The following is a 21,389-nucleotide window of genomic DNA, read 5'->3' as shown; positions in this document are numbered from 1 at the left end:
GCATGCTCTGTTGCCTGTGTCTATGTGCCTGTGGTTCTGTCAGTGTGATCATGTGATGTATCTGACCCCAGGAATGTGTCAATAAAGTTTCCCCTTCCTGGGACAATGAATTCACGGTGTTCTTATTTCAATTTCCAGGAGTGTAGTACCTGAGAAAGTGTGTCACTTGTCTGAAATTTTTTCCAGAAATTGAAAGTAGAAATTAATATGAAATAATAGGATTTTCATAACAACAACAGTTAAAATACGGGAGCACTGTAGTACTCGTCATTTTCTGCACTGTCTGAATGCAGCCTCTTCCTCCTCTTAAAGATCTTGCCCTCTTGGACGCTTTTTGGGCTTGCAGTTCAGCTCTGTTCACTCGCTCCTTCTCTATTACCCCCCTCCCCCCCCCCCCAGTATGAATCGCGTATTCCAGTTAGTCCTCAGCCAATTCCTTCAGTACCAGCATTACCATCATTACATGTGATGAGAGCATCATACTCATTAAGCCTCAATGAATAGGACACTGCAAATACATTATTAAGAACTCTTGTCTAAACTACATTCTTGAATGACTCATTTATATTTTATGTTCTCAATCTGAAACATTTCTTGAGTATATTCGAATTTACCAAATCGCTTTATATTCTAGTAGTGTCAGGTAGGTTGTAGGTAAACTTACGTAAAATTACAGCTGATTGATCTTTCTTATATTTACACCACTCGCCTGAACGAAGGTTGTGGATCCTATTGTCATCTACATTATTTTTATCCACAGTATTTTCATAGTTGATTGATGTTACTGTCTAGCAGACAACCTCTAATAGCCCTGCTGTGAGACAGCGGTTTCTTCAATAGCTATGCTTTCCCATTATATCGCAGAAACAGCATAGACAAAAATTGTAGTTGTAATACCACACCTACAAACTTACTCCTTCGAAATTAACAGTGTAAATGTGGACCAGATACGGCTTGAATTCGAAGTAAACGTATAGATAGCTGTTGAGAGATTTATAACAAAGAAATTGACAAAAGACGGGGCTGATCCCCCATGATACACAAAACTAGACCTTATAGTTCTTGAGGTATTAATTTTTAACCGAGCAATCACTTACATAATCCAAAAAATGTCCTACGCAACTAAGTAAATTGAATATACTTGCATACAAACGAAGTTTATAAATCATACTTGAAGTTAATCAGGAAATTCCAAATAATGTCCTGCAGAAACAAAAAATTAAAAATTTTCAACAAAATTGTTATTTATGCTCCACTTAACGATTCATCTATGCGTGCGCACTATGTTGACTAATTTGTTGTACGGTGAACTTAGGACTCAGAGCTGTGATTGCAACTTGAGAGATGCATTGCGGCAGGAGTCGGAGTAGGTAAGTGGAGTACTGGATATTCCCCTTGTTTTACTGTCCCCCTTGGTCTATATCGATGAAACGATTGTCGGAATAGAGAATTAGTCCAGGCAATCGGAGTTTAATAGTAACTGTGTTCTTTTACCGATCTAACCAACTCAGATGATATAGTTGCTGAAAGATTCGATGAAAACTTGAGGCTGGTTGGCGAAAGTACATATTTAAATCCGGAGGTACGCAGGAAACGTCACCCGAAACTGTACTAAACAAGTTCCCTCAAAATTATATAAAGCAATTAGTAAATGAGCCCACTCGAATAGTAAACGGTTGTGAAAACACAGTTGATCCTTCAGTAACAAATAATCCTGACTTAATAACACGCATCAAACAGTATACAAGGATTAGTGAAGATACTATATCGTTAGCGAATGTCTCTCGTGCAGCAATGGTAGCGGCGCTGAGGGGTTGCCGCGTTTGAATTTTGTATGGATAGAGGTGTAAACTCTGGCGCATGAGACGATACGTGGACGTTGGCGTCATTTGGCCTGCAGCTGCAACACGGCGAACGGAAACCCGAGGCCGCTGTTGGATCACCTGCTGCACTAGCTGCGCGTTGCCGTCTGTGGTTGCTGTACGCGGTCGCCCTACCTTTCCAGCACGTTCATCCGTCACGTACCCAGTCCGTTGAAATTTTTCAAACAGATCCTTTATTGTATCGCTTTTCGGTCCTTTGGTTACATTAAACCTCCGTTGAAAACTTCGTCTTGTTGCAACAACACTGTGTTCTAGGTGGTGGAATTCCACCACCAGAAAAATCCTTTGTTCTAAGGAATAAACCATGTTGTCCACAGCACACTTGCACGTTGTGAACAGCACACGCTTACAGCAGAAAGACGACGTACAGAATGGCGCACCCACAGACTGCGTTGTCGTCTATATCTTTCACATCACTTGCAGCGCCATCTGTTGTTGAACATTGTAACTACTGTAATTTCGAAAGTTTGTCCGCCTGAAAATGTACTGTTGTCCCAAGCATATTGCAACAAACGGTGTATTTCTATCGCTGCTCGTTTAGTTTTTATTGCCGTTTCAAATATACCGGTCATTTTTGAAACACCCTGTAGATGCACCAAAAATAAACGAAAATGATATGTGTTAAAAAAAAAAAGTTCACTTGGAGCCTTCCTGAGACGCAAAACCAAGATTGGACGTTTATTACAGATTCTCGGAATGTAGTGCGGACTTCAGTTCGGGATGCTTGTAATAGTTTCCACAACGAAACCTTGTCACGAAACGTGGTGGAAGATCCAAAGAAATACTGGTAGTATGGACAGTATGCTAGTGGCAAGTCACTAAAGCAGAGGTACTAAACAAAGCCTTCCGAGATTCCTTCACCCAAGAAGACGAACTAAATATTCTAGAGTTCTAATCAAGAACAACTGTCAACATAATTAATTTGGAAGCAGATATCCTCGGAGTAGCGAAGCAGCTTAAATCACATAATAAAATCAAGTCTTCTAGTCCAGACAGTGTATCTATTAGGCCGCTTTGAGAATATGCTGATACAATATCTCCATAGTTAATCACACTTAACCGCACGCTAAACGAAAGATCCGTATCCAATGACTGGAAAGTTTCACAAGTCAAAACAATATTCAAGAAAGGGTATACGAGTAATCTAAGGACTCATATCATTAACGTCGATATGCATCAGTACTTTAGAACATATACTGTGTTCTAACATTATGAACTACCTCCAAGAGAACGGTCTATTGACACATAGTCAACACGGATTTAGAAAACATCGTTCTTGTGAAACCCAACTAGCTCTTCATTCACACGAAGTGTTGAGTACTGTCGACAAGGGATTTCAAACTGATTCCGTATTTTTGTATTTCCAGATGGTTTCTGACACTGTGCCTCACAAGCGGCTTGTAATAAAATTGCGTGCTTACGGAATAGTGTTTCAGTTCTCACTGATTTCTTTTCATAGGTAGTAGTTCGTATTAATTGACAGAAATTCGTCTAGTAAAATAGAAGTAATTTCTGGCTTTCTCCAAGACCGTGTTATAGGCCCTTTGTTTTTCCTTATCTGTATAATCGATTCAGGTGACATTCTGAGTAGCCATATTGATTATTTGAGGATGATGCCATCGTTTACCGTCTAGTAGTGATCAGGAGATCAAAATCAATTCCAAACGATTTAGGTAAGATATCTGTATGGTGTGAAAATTGGAAATTCACCCTAAATAATGAAAAGTATGAGGTCATCCGCTATAGCGATTATTATTATTAATAATAATAATGTTCTTGTGCCACAAACATACATAAAACACAGTTTATACAATTATTGACAGATCAACATCGTTTATATAATCTTTGACCGAAATTTGGCAACTTACAGTGCGTTTTCCGTTGCATGATGAGAGTCTTCTTCTGTGCAGATGGCTGCTCACAGTCGACACTGGCCCATATGTTGAGTAGTCTGTTCGTCTCCGCAGTCGCATTGGGTTTGCCAGGTTAGCCCTTGTGCTGCCCCCACCTATTCAAGGACTTCTAGACTGGCCAATTCTCATATGACCAGGGGGTAAAGATTCTGAAAATCTTTTCCAACCATGAAGGTGGGACGTCTCAGCCCTCCATAGTAGTAGCCTGACTTCATCAGTGGCTGTTAGTTTCTCCGATGTTCTGAATAAACTTTTCTTTGTCCTTAGTCCTTACGAGTTGGGTTGTTGTCCATGCATGGGATGCGTTTTTCCTGTTCCAAATTCATTCTTTCTCTGTTTTCTGCTATTTTTCGCCGGCCATTGTTGCCGAGCGGTTCTAGGCGCTTCAGTCCGGAACCGCGCTGCTGCTGTGGTCGCAGGTTCTAATCCTGCCTCGGCCATGGATGTGTGTGATGTCCTTAGGTTAGTTAGGTTTAATTATTTCTAAGTCTAGGGGACCGATGATCTCAGATGTTAAGTCCCATAGTGCTTAGAGCCATTTGAACCATTTGCTATTCCTCTTTGATCAGGAGATGGTGCACTGACAGAAAGGTGGTAGAGCCATTCCACTGAAGTTGACTTCGAGTGGCCTGTTATAATTCTGCATGTGTCGTTTAGGGCAATATCCACCTTTCTGCCATATGTTGACTTATACCAAACAGGACATAGCCATTCCAGAAGTTCGGATGGTTTCAGCTTGGTTGCCCCACTGTGATCCGACCAGTTTTCTCAGCAGGTTCTTCCTGGTGGAGTACTAAGAGGTATCTGTTAAACTTCGTACACACCATAAATCAATCAAAACTTATGTCTACAAACACAACTATATGCCTTGGAATTACAACTACGACCAACTTAAATTGGAAAGAACACGTAAAACATTTTGTAGGGAAGACCAACCAAAGAAGGCGTTTTATTGGCAGAACGCTTAGAAGCTGTAACAGACCTAGTACAAAGACTGCTTACGCTATGCTTGTCCGTCCTCATACGGAATACTGCAGCGGAATGTTGGCTCCTTACCAGATAGGATTTACGGAGTACATCGAGCAGGTTCATCAAAGAGCAGTGCGTTTTGTATCATCTAGAGATAGAGGAGAGAGTGTCACTGACATGAAACAAGGTATGTGGTGGGAATCATTAAAACAAAGATCTTTCTCGTTGCAGCGGGATCTCCACAGGAAATTGCAGTCACTAAATTTCTCCTCCAAATGCGACAATTTTTTTACGTCAATCTACATAGGGCGAAACGAACATCATAATAAAATAAATGAAGTCAGAGCTATCACGGAAAGATATAGGTGTTCTTTATCCTCAGGCGCTGTTGGAGAGTGGAATAACAACAGATTAATTGTGAAGTTGGTGCCACGAACCCTCTGCCAGACAGATAAATGTGGTTTGTAAGGTAGCCATGTACATGCATATGCATGCATCCAATGGACGTGTAAGTTTCCGCTTTAATTATCATTTTTCGAGCTCACGTTTTCCGTCCACGCTGTGCGTTGCTTAAAAGTCGTAATGATCAATATTTGTCTGGGCTCCTGCCACACAATGCAAAACCTAAATAACACATATCTGCCGAAACACCGGAGAAAACAGGGCTGTCAACTCTTCGGAGGATCACCCGGTATACACGTACACACTGTCCAGACAAATTAATTAATGACCACCTGTCAGAAATGGTTCAAATGGCTCTGAGCACTATGGGACTCAACTGCTGTGGTCATAAGTCCCCTAGAACTTAGAACTACTTAAACCTAACTAACCTAAGGACAGCACACAACATCCAGCCATCACGAGGCAGAGAAAATCCCTGACCCCGCCGGGAATCGAACCCGGGAACCCGGGTGTGGGAAGCGAGAACGCTACCGCACGACCACGAGATGCGGGCCCCACCTGTGAGAAGCCTGATTAACCAGCCCGAGACGTGCAGGAAGAGACCCCGTTCTGGAAGGTACAGACAGTGATATGGATCAATGTCGGCTCCAGAACCGTGGCCACCTGATTAAGTAGTTACATGTCCCATAGATCATTTTAACGATTCTTTTATCGAAATGATGTCAAACAAGTCAGTTTACATGTATGTATACTCGATTGCTGCTAACGTTAATGAACACATTACCATTTCATTCCTACTCATGCAACTACACTCAAAAACAAGTTAGTTTTGTATTGCCTATCAGTTTTTAGGTAGGAATTCTTCAGTCCAATAAAGTTACCCAGAAGAAATGATTTTAAATTAGATCTAAAATTCGCTTCTCTGATGTCAGACATTTTATGTTACTGAGCAAATGATCAAATTTATTTTAATTTTACTGTGTATTGAATTGTTCTCTGAGTCGCTGACACCTTTAACAATGTGTAGTAAAGATCATTTTTCCCTCTATTGTTGTAGGTATGTGTAATACTGTTGTTCTCAAATTGTGATGGACTATTTATGACGAATTTCTGTAGCGAAAATATCTATTATGATGGTGCAGTTAGAATGCCTAACTCATCGAAGTGGTACCTTCATGACATCTGTGAGTGAACACCATATATTCTACTTACGAGTGCTTCTAGCTTTTGTGCAATCAATACTTTTTTCTGTGTGATGAGTTATCACACAAAATTACTCCAAATGGCATTATTGAGTGAAGATATGTGCAAAATATGTCAGAAGGTTGATAAGCTCCTTTACAAGATTAGTAATTATGTGAAAAGTAAAAGCAGCTGAATTAAATCGTTTGAGAAACTCAGCAATATACTTCTTATCGTTTAAATTTTCATAAATATTTACATGGAATAATTTGATACAATGTGTCCTACTCACTAACTCCTGCTTATGTGCTTCATCACCTGCTCGTATGACTACTTGCTGTAAACAACTCAAAGTAGTGCGATATCTCAAAAGTTAGCAGAGTCTGTTTTCAGACACCCACTTAATAATTTTTTGTAAAATGGCATATACCATCTCTTCTGTTCCTTAAGCTCTAATGGCCTTTATTATAACACTAGTATCGTCTCCGATAAGTAACCATTTTGTTTGTTGAATGTTAAGCAGAGAGCGATTCATATATGTAAGGAATAGGAGTTGACCCAAAATCGAACTCTGTGGGAATCTCTTGTGACAAAAATTTTCTAGCCTTCTAAGATTGTGTGATTCAATCAGCACAACGTTTTGCGTTCTGTTCGCCAAGTGTGATTCAAACCCGATGTGTGTAAAGCTATCAACTCCATATTCCATAAGGCTTGAGGTTTTCTAGTAGAGTATCATGATCTATACAATCGAAGGGTTTGGAGATATCATAAAAAATACCAACTGACTTGTAGTATTTGATGAGTGAATGTATAAATGACATTTTCAGTCGAGCGACCTCTCTGGAATCCCATCTGATATATGCTAAGTAATTTGTTTCCACTTACGTGTGTGACTACTCTTCAGTACATAACTTTTTCGAATATTTTGGAAAAATATATCAGTAAGGAAATTGACAATTGCTTAAGCCTGTCTTGCGGTCATTCTTATGAAGTGGTTTAGTAATTGTGCTTTTCAACCTGTCTGGAAATACTCCCTGTGGCAGTTATGCATTGCATATATCACTAAGGACAGTACTTGGAACAAGTTTTCAGAATTCTGTTTGAAAATCCATCAACCCCGAAAGAGCTTTTTTTGTAATTGCGTTAGTTTCGATGAAGAATGCTGGCGCCACCTCTAGTTGCTTTAAGTTCTGTGGAATGACATGTGACAAATTCTTCTCTCCTTCAACTGATCCATTTTATGCTATATTTGCTGCTATGCTTGGAAAGTGATTGTTGAAAGTACTTGCAGTCGCAGCATTGTCACTTAGTCCGTTAAGGAATGTTGTAGAGTGACTGGCTGTCCTGTCTCTGGTTTGACAATGTCAAATATAAATTTAATCTTATTATCTACATTATTCATTTCCGTCAAGACACGCATACTTCTTGACAAAAACAATTAAATTCCTTAAAATACTTTAGTATTTTTTGTATTTTGCAAGAAATATTAGATCTTTATTTATTCTACTCTTCATATAAATTTCTTTCTTTTTCTTATATGGGATTTTAATTCACGTATTTACCCACTGCTTACTTATTTATTAGTTAATCTTTTGGATAGTATTTTAGGGAAGAAATTTTCCAATATTGACAAAATTTTACTATGGAGTAAATCAAATTTGACATTAGAATCTCTTTCTACGTGTACCCCACCTCATGCCACCCCTTTTATCTTAGTCTTAAGACATCGTATCTTTTCCTCACAAACAAACCTCACCGCTTTGTATGAAGATACCTCTCGGTTGTAAGTTGCCATTCTGTTTATTTCCTTTAATTGTGTGTAATGATTCAAATTGTCCATTAGTAATTTCACTGTCTCCAAAAATATTATTAATCAGTGTCCTACTAGTTTGCTCACACTAGTGGGAAAACTGAGTACTGAAATTAGATTGAAACAGCAAAATAATTATTCCAGTAAATATTTCCTGTCGGTATCTTTTAAGAAACCGACATTGAAATCTTCGCACACCACTAACTGTTTTTTCTTGTCTGATAGATAGCTCATAATATATCTAGATTCCTTATAATTAGCTAAATGATTCCTAGAAGGACCTGTCGACCGCTATAATTATCAGAGGAGTAATCTGCAGGAACAACTCACAAACATATGCTTCTAAGTTCTGATCAACATAAAAACTTGTTTCAATATTTTGGATTTTGTGCCCTACCTTTGCATATGTTGAAACTCGTATGTTGCAATTCCTTCTTTTTTCATGTTCACCCTAGACGAAAATGACGCAAGTCTATAATCCCTCACATTTAACTTCTCCATACCCATACTTACATGGTGTTCAGAATGATCTAACCCTTCAGAATTTTCCACATCTCCTAGGCAAACAATGAACTCATCTATCTTGTTTTTCGACCCTTAATGTTGTGATGAAACAAATGAACTTTACTCTTCTGGCAATTATTGCATGTACTGTTCTAATTTCTTTCAGTACTCTGTATAAGTGCTAGATTTCTCGGGTGAGGATATATGGCGCGAACAGTCCGATCGAGATGGTCCCACCGATTCTCGATTGTGTTTAAATCCGAGTAGTTTGGTGGCCAGAGCAGTACGGTCAATTCATTCTCGTGCTTTTCGAATCAGCTAGGTGTGTGACATTATGCTGTTGGTAGGTGCCTTACTGGCGAGGAAAAATTAAGTGCATGTGGGGGTGTTCACGCTCTTCAAGGATAGATGCATACTTCTGTTGATCCATTAACGAGATCACCCACATAAATACACACCAGATCATAACGCTCCTCCTCTGGCGTGGACCTCTGGAACTTGATATTTCGCGCTCTTCACTCCAAAGTCGGAGCGTAAAACGTGATTCAACTGCAAGTGCCTCCTGTCGCTACTCAGTGGACTTCCATTTGTTGTATTTGCGTGTAAATTCCAGCCTTCGTCGCCGATGAACTCTAGTACGATAACACCTGCATTGTTTTCCGCGTCCCCCGTACAGGTTTTCTATAACACCCACTGCTGTTTGTGCCACCTGCCATCTGTGAGTACTTATTGGACTTTGACGTCGAACATAGGAAGTAGTAACATTAATGTGACTGGACCATTTGTTTATACAGTGTGAACCAGTACTAAAAGTACAAACTTTAACAAATGGTTCACGGTTTCTGATTATGTTGGTGGAAGAGGTCCATAGTCTCGGCCGCTCCTTACAGAATTCTTGCGTTTCATTTGGTTTCTTGCCCAGTTACCTTTATATACGTACTGCACCGAAAATATTGCACAAAAGTACAAATATCTATGATGTTCGATGTGTGTTTCCTTTCTATTCTCTCGTTGTATCTTCTGTTGATACCGGTAGTACGATTTTACCCGTTGCCTTCAAACTTTTATTCAACGCTACTCTATTCTGTCTCGTGTTTGCTTTTCCGGCAGCGTTAGTTGGACGTGAAAAGTCAAAGGTTTACTGACGAAGTGTTGGCCCATATACTTCTTCTGTATGTGTTCATTGAGTTCAGTGGGAAACCCACACAACGACGATTTGCTGATCTAATCCAGCAGCAACGGCAACCACATCACATTACAGTGTTACGTCTGAGGGCTAGTGCATCAGTCTGTCTTGCGTGCTTATGTGGGGTAAGTTTTGGTTATTACCTATTGCAAGCTTCTTCACTGTTGGGTAAGCAGTTTTACATAAAAAAGATCAACTCCACTAACAAAACTCCACTAAGAAACCGAATAAGTAGTAATTACATTTAATAACATTATTACGCTGTAACAAGCTGCCGGAGACCGTGGGTTCATTATAACAAAATACTTAGCAGTTATTACTGAACCACATCTGATAGGCAATCGTTGAAGTTCTCGTTCACTCTCTCTTTACTCTGAGTCGAAAACAGTCATGGGATACCTCCTGATATGGTGTCGGACCTCCTTTTTCCCGGCATAGTGTAGCGATTCGATGTAGCATGGACTCAAGTCGTTGGTAGTCCCCTGCAGAAACACTGAGCCACGTCGCCTCTATGGCCGTCCATAACAGTGAAAATGTTGCCGGTGCAGAACTTGTTCACGAAATATCCACTCGATGATGTTCGATGGTAGTTATGTTGGGCAATCTGTGTGGCCAAATCTTTCGCTTCAATTGTCCAGAAGGTTCTTCAAACACACTGCGAACAGTTGTGGCCCTGTCGACACGGTTCCATTAACGGCTGAAAATGGTCTCAAACCATTTCCAGCCCATAACCATTTCCAGCCAATAATCGTTTCATTTGGATCGTAGGACCCAGTCTATTCCATGTAAACATAGCCAACAGATAGAGCCACAAGCAGCTGCACATGGCCTTGTTAACAACTTGTGTGCATGACTTCGTCGTATCTGCGCCACACACTAAACCTACCATCAGCTCTTACCAACGGAAACCGGGACTCATCTGACCAGGCCATGATTTTCCAGTCATCATGGGTGCGACCGATGTGGTCACGAGCTCAGGAGAGGAGCTGAAGGCGACGTTGTGCTGTTAGCAAAGGCACTCGCGACGATAGTCTGCTGTGATAGCCCATTGACGCGAAATTTCGCCGTACTGTCCTAATGGATACATTCGTCGTTCGTCACACATTGATTTTTGCGGTTATTTTACAAAGTGTTGCTTGTCCATTAGCACTAATAACTCTACGCAAACGCCGCTACTTTCGGTCGTTAAGTGAATGCCATCGGTCACTGTGCTGTCGGAGGTGAGAGGTAATACCTGAAGTTTCGTAAACCGTGTCACATGAATCAACTGCGTACAAATGAGAGGTCCGCTGCTGCACTGCCCTTTAGACCTTGTGTGCGTCATATTATCGCCATCTGTATATGTACAATTCGCTGACCCATGATTTTTTCCATCTTAGGGTATTTCAGACTTAATCCTAACCATACATCGGCTTATCTCATTCTGTAACTCTATACAACATCAAAACAATGCAATCTTTAAAATGTTTGTGTGTGATGTCCTTAAGTTAGTTAGGTTTAAGTAGTTCTAAGTTCTAGGGGACTGATGACCTCAGAAGTTAAGTCCCATAGTGCTCAGAGCCATTTTTTTTTAAAATGTTTGTTATTTCATAAACAACAGGATACCGCAGCCCTCGATTCTAATACATCATAGAGTTTGCAACGTATAGAAGTGCTCGTAATTGTGAATATCTAAATTCTATTAATACTAGAAAAGTCAGATATATCGTGTGGGAATGAAAATAAATTTCTGAAACTGTATGTTAGTACTCAAGGTGTTACTGTCGCAATGTGTGGAAATGCCTGTAGATACTACACAACATATTAGAAGGGTGTAGCTCTTGATCATGGAATGGAGATATATGCACGGTCTTCCTACTGGAACATTTTCGGTGAATTACTAATCCTACAGCACCCTTTGAAGAGTTTGCAGTTTGGGGGCACTTGCGTTTTCGAGCTAATCTGAGAATCTTCTGCTGAAGCCCTTGACGCAGAGCTCATCAAAGAACTGTTCGCTTAAAAGGAACGTCCAGATGTAGTTGAACCAATTCAGATACGTTTGCTTTACATTCGACTCATTCATTTAGGTCAAGCAGACTGCACTCATGGTGTATTAGCTGCTAAAAGAGGGGAAAGATGGCACTGCCTCAGCACGGTATTCAGGTCATCACACATAAGAGTATAACAGACCCCACACAGAAAAACACAATGTATCCACTGGAAACAACCCTTCCTATCATTTATCACATGGGTCCAGATGATTTATAGTCGTTCTAAAACTTGCTGTGTTGGACAGCCATCTGCAGACTATTGATCCAATTAATTCTTGAGTCATCGTGATTACCGCCCAGATTCATTAGTGGTGAAATCAAATCGTAAGGTACTTCTTAAATTTTACTGTACTATCAGAGAATGAGAGACAAAACTATAATTTTTTTCTCTTATGTAATATACCATTACATGCTGCTTTCCATCTTTCTAGGCCAAGCTCTGCGCCACCTTCGTGATTGATGGAGATCAGTTTTTTAACCTCAAGCACCTTCGAGAAATATTTGCTTCTATGCCTGTCTCAAACTGCCTCTCATGAACCGTTCTCACATCCAATTACGGGAGAGATTGTTGATTGTGCACAGATGGTAATCGTACGCATTTAATATTTGAAGCTTCAGGTAACCTGATGGCTTGCGACTACTCGTGCCCTCTTCTGAGTCCGTGTAGATTGTACATAACAAACAGGTGTGAGAAAAAAGGCATTTGAGTTGTGGAGAGAGTCAGTGCGACGTACATAACTAGTGCGTTAGGTAACTATTATTAATGATTTACATTTGTCTGAATATGTTATTGAAAACTGTAACCATTGTATCATTACAAGGATTTGCTTTCTAAATATAACATTCTAACACACAGTATCTGATTGTCTTGGTACGTAATGGAAGAGTGGGTAACGGTGGCATAATGGGTGTACTGGTGCTCTGAGAGGAACAGGTTCAAAGCCCTTTGCAAAAGAAACTGAAAGAAGTTGAAATGAAGATAACGTAAGAATTGAGAAGAAGCGACAGAGTGGAGTGAACAACAAATGTAGGAAAACTGTACGTGAGTGCTATAGTCAGCCGAAAGAAAAGAGGAAAAGAAAACTACAATTAAGGAAGTGTCATCTGAGATACTGTATGATTTCACCATGTGCGATGATGATTATGAAGATGATGATGATGTTGACGATTGCAATAACCGTCATACTAATGTACTGAAATTACTATCTACAAGTAGTGGAAGGCCTGACGAGTCGTGTTGCATCTTTGGAGAAGTGTCGGTAAGGATAAAGACTTTTGTTCGAGCTGTGCTGGGTGCTTGGAATCATGCTCCATGTACTGGAGGACACATCCATACACTATGTTTGTCATGACAACTTATACAATAAATCAACATACTATATACATTTGAAATGTGGAACTGAAAGAGCATACATATTCCATGATATTCTTTAAATACAATTTCAATATACTAACCTTGTCACAGATATTGGCAGATTATGGAAGTGGTATTTATTTTAAGTCATGTATATAAAATATAAGGTTCTCTTCTCCAGTGCCCATTTCCCCCAATCACTGAAGAAAATTACTCCAAAGGGGAAGAGGGAGGGTGGGGTGGGCGGATTACGTGCAACTGCATTTTCCTGGCATTTCCGGCTAAACTTTATGGTAATATATATAAAGTGCGGCTCGTGAGAATGCAATCTGGGTGTTCAAAAATTTTTAGATTCAGGTAAATTTGAAAGTGCGAAATTAGAGTCATCTGCTGTGTAATGGTTTTGCTGATCAACAACATTATACAACTTCAGCTGCTGCCAGTAATAACAATAATAGTAATAATAATAATAAGTCCCCGGGCGTCAAAAGAATAGGCCTCTGGTATGTTCTGCCAGTCGTATAAGGCGACGAAAAGAACAAACCACTAATAGGGCTAACCCCCCTTTTAGTGTGATTAGTTGGTTTAGGACAGAACTAATGAAGCCTCGGAAAAGCGCTGTCATGGTCGGGGTCGACGCTTGTACCCTATGCCCGTCCACAATGGTAACGACACTGCTAGCCACATGGAAAATTATTTAAATCCAAATAGAGCTGTTTTGCAGGATATACTTCCTGCAACCACTCTAGAAGGAAAACAAAGATAGAGGATGATATGGTCAGATGAAGTTAACCAACACCTCATATTCAGTTATTACCAAGCAACAAACGTAGGAACCAACATAACTGGATACAGATCACAAGTATACACAACATTTATTACGAGATACCGAGAATTAAACTTTTTAACAGAACAACGACTAGCCGATCAGATCCGTGTAATAATTAAAAATAACAGGATACCCCAGTCAGAATTAGAAAACATCAAATACTGGAACAAAATAATGTGCAATCAGAAGAAGAAGAAGAAAATACAGTAATGGACTCAAACATCCCAGACCAAACAAACAAAGAACAACACGCACCAAATAAACAATCAAAGGAAAACGAAATCTTAAGGCAGCCACCAGAACAAGCACAAATAGAACACGAAGTGACACACATGTTAAATATAGAAGACAAATTTCAGCTGACATATATAGAATACAAAGACACAAATACAGACATTAGACCATTCTTGCATAGACCACCAAATAACCCACAAGTCGAAACAAAAATAACAACTGTCAACACAATCATACACAACAAAATAAATGAAAATACAACTATGGAAGAGTTACAAGTACTGGTTTATATAGGAGCACTCACTACACTAAATATACACACTAAGCAGAGATCAGAACCAACCAACACACGGAAGAAACCCACAAAACCAGCATGTTAACACAGGCTACAGATCAGAATACAAAAACTGAGAAAAGACATCGGACAGCTAATACAATTTATAAGAAAGAGATATCAGACAAAACCCAAAAAAGTTAGGTAAAATCTCACGACAAGAAGCGAAAGAGCAATTAGTTGAAAAGAAGCAGAAATTACAAACATTGGCCAAACGACTTAGAAGATACAAAAAAAGTGAAAATAGAAGGAAACAAAACCAAACATTCAACACAAACGAAAGGAAATTTTACCAGACGATAGATAACACACACAATAAAATAGACAATCAACCAAACATAGCAGACATGGAACACTTCTGGAGCAACATACGGTCAAACCCGGTACAACATAACAGACATGCACGGTGGATACAAGCAGAAACAGACACATACAAGGTGATACCACAAATGCCTGAAGTGATAATTTTGCCACATGAAGTCACCCGAGCGATTAATTCTACGCACAATTGGAAAGCCCCTGGAAAAGATAAAATAGCAAATTTCTGGCTAAAGAAGTTCACATCAATGCATTCACATCTAACTCAATTATTTAACAGTTACATTGCAGACCCATACACAGTGCCTGATACACTTACACAAGGAATAACTTATCTGAAACCAAAAGATCAAGCAGACACAGCAAACCCAGCAAAATATAGCCCCATAACATGCCTACCTACAATATACAAAATAATAACTTCAGTCATTACAAAGAAATTAATGACACATACAACACAGAACAAAATTATAAATGAACAAAAAGTCTGCTGCAAAGGAGCACGAGGATGTAAAGAGCAACTGATAATAGATGCAGAGGTGACATATCAAGCTAAAATTAAACAAAGGTCGCTACACTATGCATACATTGATCACGAAAAAACTTTTGATAGTGTACCCTACTCATAGTTACTACAAATATTGGATATATACAAAGTAGAACCTAAATTGATACAGTTCCTAAACATAGAAATGAAAAATTGGAAATCCACACTTAATATCCAAACAAATTCAAAAAATATCACATCACAGCCAATACAGATTAAGCATGGAATATACCAAGGAGACTCATTAAGTCCTTTCTGGTTCTGCCTTGCTCTGAACCCATTGTCCAACATGCTAAATAATACAAATTATGGATATAATATTACTGGAACATACCAACACAAAATGACACATTTGCTATACATGGATGATCTAAAATTACTGGCAGTAACAAATCAACAACTCAACCAATTACTAAAGACAGCAGAAGTATTCACCAATGATATAAATATGGCTTTTGGAACAGAGAAATGTAAGAAAAATAGCATAGTCAAGGGAAAACACACTAAACAAGAAGATTAAATATTGGATAACCACTGCGACTGCATAGAAGTGATGAAAAAAACAGATGCCTATAAATATCTAGGATACAGACAAAAAATAGGAATAGATAATACAAATATTAAAGAAGAACTAAAAGAAAAATATAGACAAAGACTAACAAAAATACTGAAAACGGAATTGACAGCAAGAAACAAGACCAAAGCTATAAATACTTATGCCATACCAATATTGACCTACTCATTTGGAGTAGTGAAATGGAGTAACACAGACCTAGAAGCACTCAATACACTACACGATCACAATGCCACAAATATAGAACACATCACATACATTCAGCAACTGAAAGATTCACATTAAGCAGATAGGAAGGAGGAAGGGGATTTATCGACATAAAAAACCTACATTATGGACAGGTAGACAATTTAAGAAAATTCTTTATAGAACGAGCAGAAACTAGCAAAATACACAAAGCAATCACTCATATAAATACATCGGCTACACCACTGCAATTTCATAACCACTTCTACAACCCTTTAGATCACATAACATCAACAGATACGAAGAAAGTAAATGGGAAAAAGAAAACACTACATGGCAAGCACCCGTATCATCTAACACAGCCACACATCGATCAAGACGCATCCAACACATGGCTAAGAAAAGGCAATATATACAGCGAGACGGAAGGATTCATGATAGCAATACAGGATCAAACAATAAACACCAGATATTACAGCAAGCATATTATTAAAGATCCCAATACCACAACAGATAAATGCAGACTTTGCAAACAACAAATATAAACAGTAGATCACAAGTGGATGTACAATACTAGAAAATACAGAATACCCCAGAAGACATGACAATGTAGCAAAAATAATACATCAACAGCTTGCCTTACAACATAAACTTATAAAACAACACGTTCCCACATACAAGTGTGCACCACAAAATGTACTGGAGAGTGATGAATACAAATTATACTGGAACAAAACCATGATAACAGATAAAACAACACTATAGAACAAACCTGACATCATTCTCACCAATAAAAAGAAGAAATTAACACAACTAATCGAAATATCCATACCCAATACAACAAATATACAGAAGAAAACAGGAGAAAAAAATGAAAAATACATCCAACTGACCGAGGAAGTCAAGGACATGTGGCATCAGGATAAAGTTGACATTATACCAATTATACTATCAACTACAGGAGTCATACCACACAATATCCATCAGTACATCAACGCAATACAGCTACATCCAAACGTATATATACAACTACAGAAATCTGTAATTATTGATACATGTTCAGTTACCCGAAAGTTCCTAAATGCAATGTAACATATACTGTACAGTTAAAAGGAAGCCACGCTAGATCAAGGTCCGCGTCACTTTGCATTTTTAACCAGACGTAACGTCTGAGAAAGGAAACATAATAACAATATGTATGACTTATAACAATATGTATGACTTATCTGACAAAAGAATGAATTGTTTTTATGGAATTATATTGTTTGGTACATAATTAAGTACAGTTTAGAGCACTAACAAAATACTGTTTGAGCTTTCGCAACTATCCATTTCGCATTTTTGTGTGGGTGGATGTTTTCGTGGTTTTCTATTTTTTAGGGCAAATGTGCAATGTCCCTAACTGATGTATTAGTTCACGAATTTACTTCCGGGCTGAAAATCAGATATTCTTACGCTGTACCCACACAATACTTTGTGTTAACTGTACACTTCCTTGTTATATGTTCGCTTGTAGTTACGCTTATTTCATTTCGTCACTCTCTGAATCAGAGGATCTGTTCACTGAGATAGTAGTTCCTTTCAGCTTAACTTTTCCTGCCAATATACTTTTCTGTCACCAGAATGAGATTTTCACTCTGCAGAGGAGTGTGTGCTAACATGAAACTTTCTGACAGATTAAAGCTGTGTGCCGGACCGAGAATCCGGACATTTGCCTTTCGCGGCAAGTGCTCTACCGACTGAGCTACCCAAGCACGACTCACGATCCGTCTCTCAGCTTTACTTTTCTGTTAGCATTTAAAATAGATGATTCGACATAGTTGATGTTGACACTGCACACGAAAGCAGATTCCCGCACAGTATACAACCAACTCCACATACAAGTGTCATTTGTGGAAATAATTACACTCAAGTAGTAATGGCTACCAACATGGTCCCTTGACGAGAGTAAAAATGAGGAGATGAGATCATTAAGGGCATAAAGCACAACGCCGTCGATCTCACATTTAAGTAAATATCATAACAACTAGTGATAAAGCTCCATATACCAAGCGAGACGTCCTTTGACATTTACCGGCGTGATCGTGGCTACCACGAAATCCAAGTTTTCTCACCTCCCGTCTAACTGTCATAGTACTTGCAGTGGATCGTGATGCAGTTTGGAATTCCTGTGTCATGGTCTGGATAAGTGTCTGCCTCTTGCACACTACGACCCTCTTCAACTGTCGGCGGTCTCTGTCAGTCAACAGACGAGGTCGGTCTGTATGCTTTTGTGCTGTACGTGTCCCTTCACGTTTCCATTTCACTATCACATCGGAAACAGTGGAGCTAGGAATGTTTAGGTGTGCTGAAATCTCGCTTACAGACGTATGACACAAGTGACACCCAATCTCCTGGCCACGTTCGAAGTCCGTGAGTTCCGCTGCCACTCCATTATGCTCTCTCACGATGTCTAATGACTACTGAGGTCGCTGATATGGTGTACCTGGCAGTAGATGTCAGCACAATGCACCTAATATGAAAAACGGATGTTTTTAGGGGTGTCCGGATATTTTTGATCACATAGTGTATCTGACTCACCATAAGAACAACAAATTTCAGAAGCATGAATAAATGATACAATCTCACAATAGACCGTGAGGTGTTTTTGGCCCTTATGATTCTCAGTGACTCAAATGGGTAACTGTATGACAAAATTCTTAGCATACTGTAATTCATTCAGAAACCCAAAAAATAGGTTTACTGTCAGTACAACTTTAACATATACACACAATGCCGGCCGCGGTGGCTGAGAAGTTCTAGGCGCTTCAGTCCGTAACCACGCGACTGCTATGGTCGCAGGTTCGAATCCTGCCTCGAGCATGAATGTGTGTGATGTCCTTAGGTAAGTTAGGTTTAAGTAGTTCTGAGTTCTGGGGGACTGATGACCTCAGATGTTAAGTCCCATAGTGCTCAGAGCCATTTGAACACACAATGAGTGTATTAAGAATATCTGACGTGTGTGTCATCATCTAGCAGGATTTATTGTGAGAGAACGGGGATAAAAGTAAGCCGTAGTGTGCCACTACCTGGTGGCAAAGTAAACTTCTAGTTGAATGGCAATGGCTAGCTGTTTATATCGTGAACCGTGCACGTCATTTATCGAATCCCTATGTATTTTACCAATAAGGCTAATACGTGACGCAAGGCTTAAACCAGAGGCTCATACGATTCTGCGGAGATCTGGGATGCAAATTTCTTGACCTCCGCTATCGGGTGGAGAAATGTAGGGTTCCCCTGAATAGGTCAGGCGTGCACTACACGCCGGAAGCGGCTACAAGGGTAGCGGAGTACGTTTGGAGTGCACATGGGGGCTTTTTAGGTTAGAGAATTCCCTCCCTAGGCCCGACAAGACGCCTCCTGAGACGCGGAAAGGTAGGAGTAGACAAAATGCAACACGGAATAACAATATTAATGTGCTAATTGTAAACTGCAGGAGCATCTATAGAAAGGTCCCAGAACTGCTCTCATTAATAAACGGTCACAACACTCATATAGTACTAGGGACAGAAAGTTGGCTGAAACCAGACGTAAACAGTAATGAAATGCTAAACTCAGATTGGAATGAATACCGCACAGACAGGCTGGACAGTGAAGGGGGAGGCGTGTTTATAGCGATACGAAGTGCAATAGTATCGAAGGAAATTGACCGAGATCCGAAATGTGAAATGATTTGGTTGAAGGTCACTGTTAAAGCAGGCTCAGACATGGTAATTGGATGTCTTTATAGGCCCCCTGGCTCAGCAGCTCTTGTGTCTGAGCACCTGAAGGATAATTTGGAAAATATTTCGAGTAAATTTCCCCACCATGTTATAGTTCTGGGTGGAGATTTTAATTTGCCGGATATAGATTGGGAGACTCAAACGTTCATAACGGGTGGCAGGGACAAAGAATCTAGTGAAATTTTTTTAAGTGCTTTATCTGAAAACTACCTTGAGCAGTTAAACAGAGAACCGAACGTGGCGATAACATATTAGACCTTCTGGTGACAAACAGACCCGAACTATTTGAAACAGTTAAAGCAGAACAGGGAATCAGCGATCATAAAGCGGTTACGGCATCGATGATTTCAGCCGTAAATAGAAATATTAAAAAAGGTAGGAAGATTTTTCTGTTTAGCAAAAGTGACAAAAAGCAGATTACAGAGTACCTGACGGCTCAACACAAAAGTTTTGTCTCAAGTACAGATAGTGTTGAGGATCAGTGGACAAAGTTCAGAACCATCGTACAATATGCGTTAGATGAGTATGTGCCAAGCAAGATCGTAAGAGATGGAAAAGAGCCACCGTGGTACAACAACCGAGTTACAAAACTGCTGCGGAAGCAAAGGAAACTTCACAGCAAACATAAACATAGCCAAAGCCTTGCAGACAAACAAAAATTACGCGAAGCGAAATGTAGTGTGAGGAGGGCTATGCGAGAGGCGTTCAATGAATTCGAAAGTAAAGTTCTATGTACTGACTTGGCAGAAAATCCTAAGAAATTCTGGTCTTATGTCAAAGCGGTAAGTGTTTAATATTTTTTGTGTATGATCTGAAATTTAAAAACCTCTCTCACACCGGCCTGATTTAGCTTCACTGATCAGGATAGTAAAAATATGCGTATATTAAGGGAATTTTCATTGACAAAGCAGGCTTATCACATTCATACAGTTCAATACTGTTCTATCCTGATTAAATTGAGCTTAACTTAAATTCCATAAGGCAGTGAAGCAATTTCGAAGTCTCGGTGCGACGAAAATTGTCAGTCGATCTCTTTAGTTCATGTATTAAATTCCTTCTCATACACAATCTCATCAAGATGGCGACTAGCCCAACAATACATACATATACATCCTCCTTTCACGACTAGTCGGCAAGAAGTCCTCCGTCTTTTCATAAGAAAAAACATAGATAGCAGAGAAGCTATTCCATGGAGTAAATGGACGCCCCAAGGAATAATTGGGCTTGAAACTACTTTGCATTGATAATTGGTAAGATAAGAAGAGATATTTCGAGATATGTACTGAGTTATATAATTTATAAAATTTCTGAAAATATCGCGGAGAGGCCGCTGCAAGAGACATTACAGGTGGATCAAAACAAAATGCCCAGAC

This window comes from Schistocerca nitens, chromosome 7, assembly GCF_023898315.1.
Source record: "Schistocerca nitens isolate TAMUIC-IGC-003100 chromosome 7, iqSchNite1.1, whole genome shotgun sequence".
Lineage (NCBI taxonomy): Eukaryota > Metazoa > Arthropoda > Insecta > Orthoptera > Acrididae > Schistocerca > Schistocerca nitens.
Note: the sequence above shows the minus strand (reverse complement) of the source record.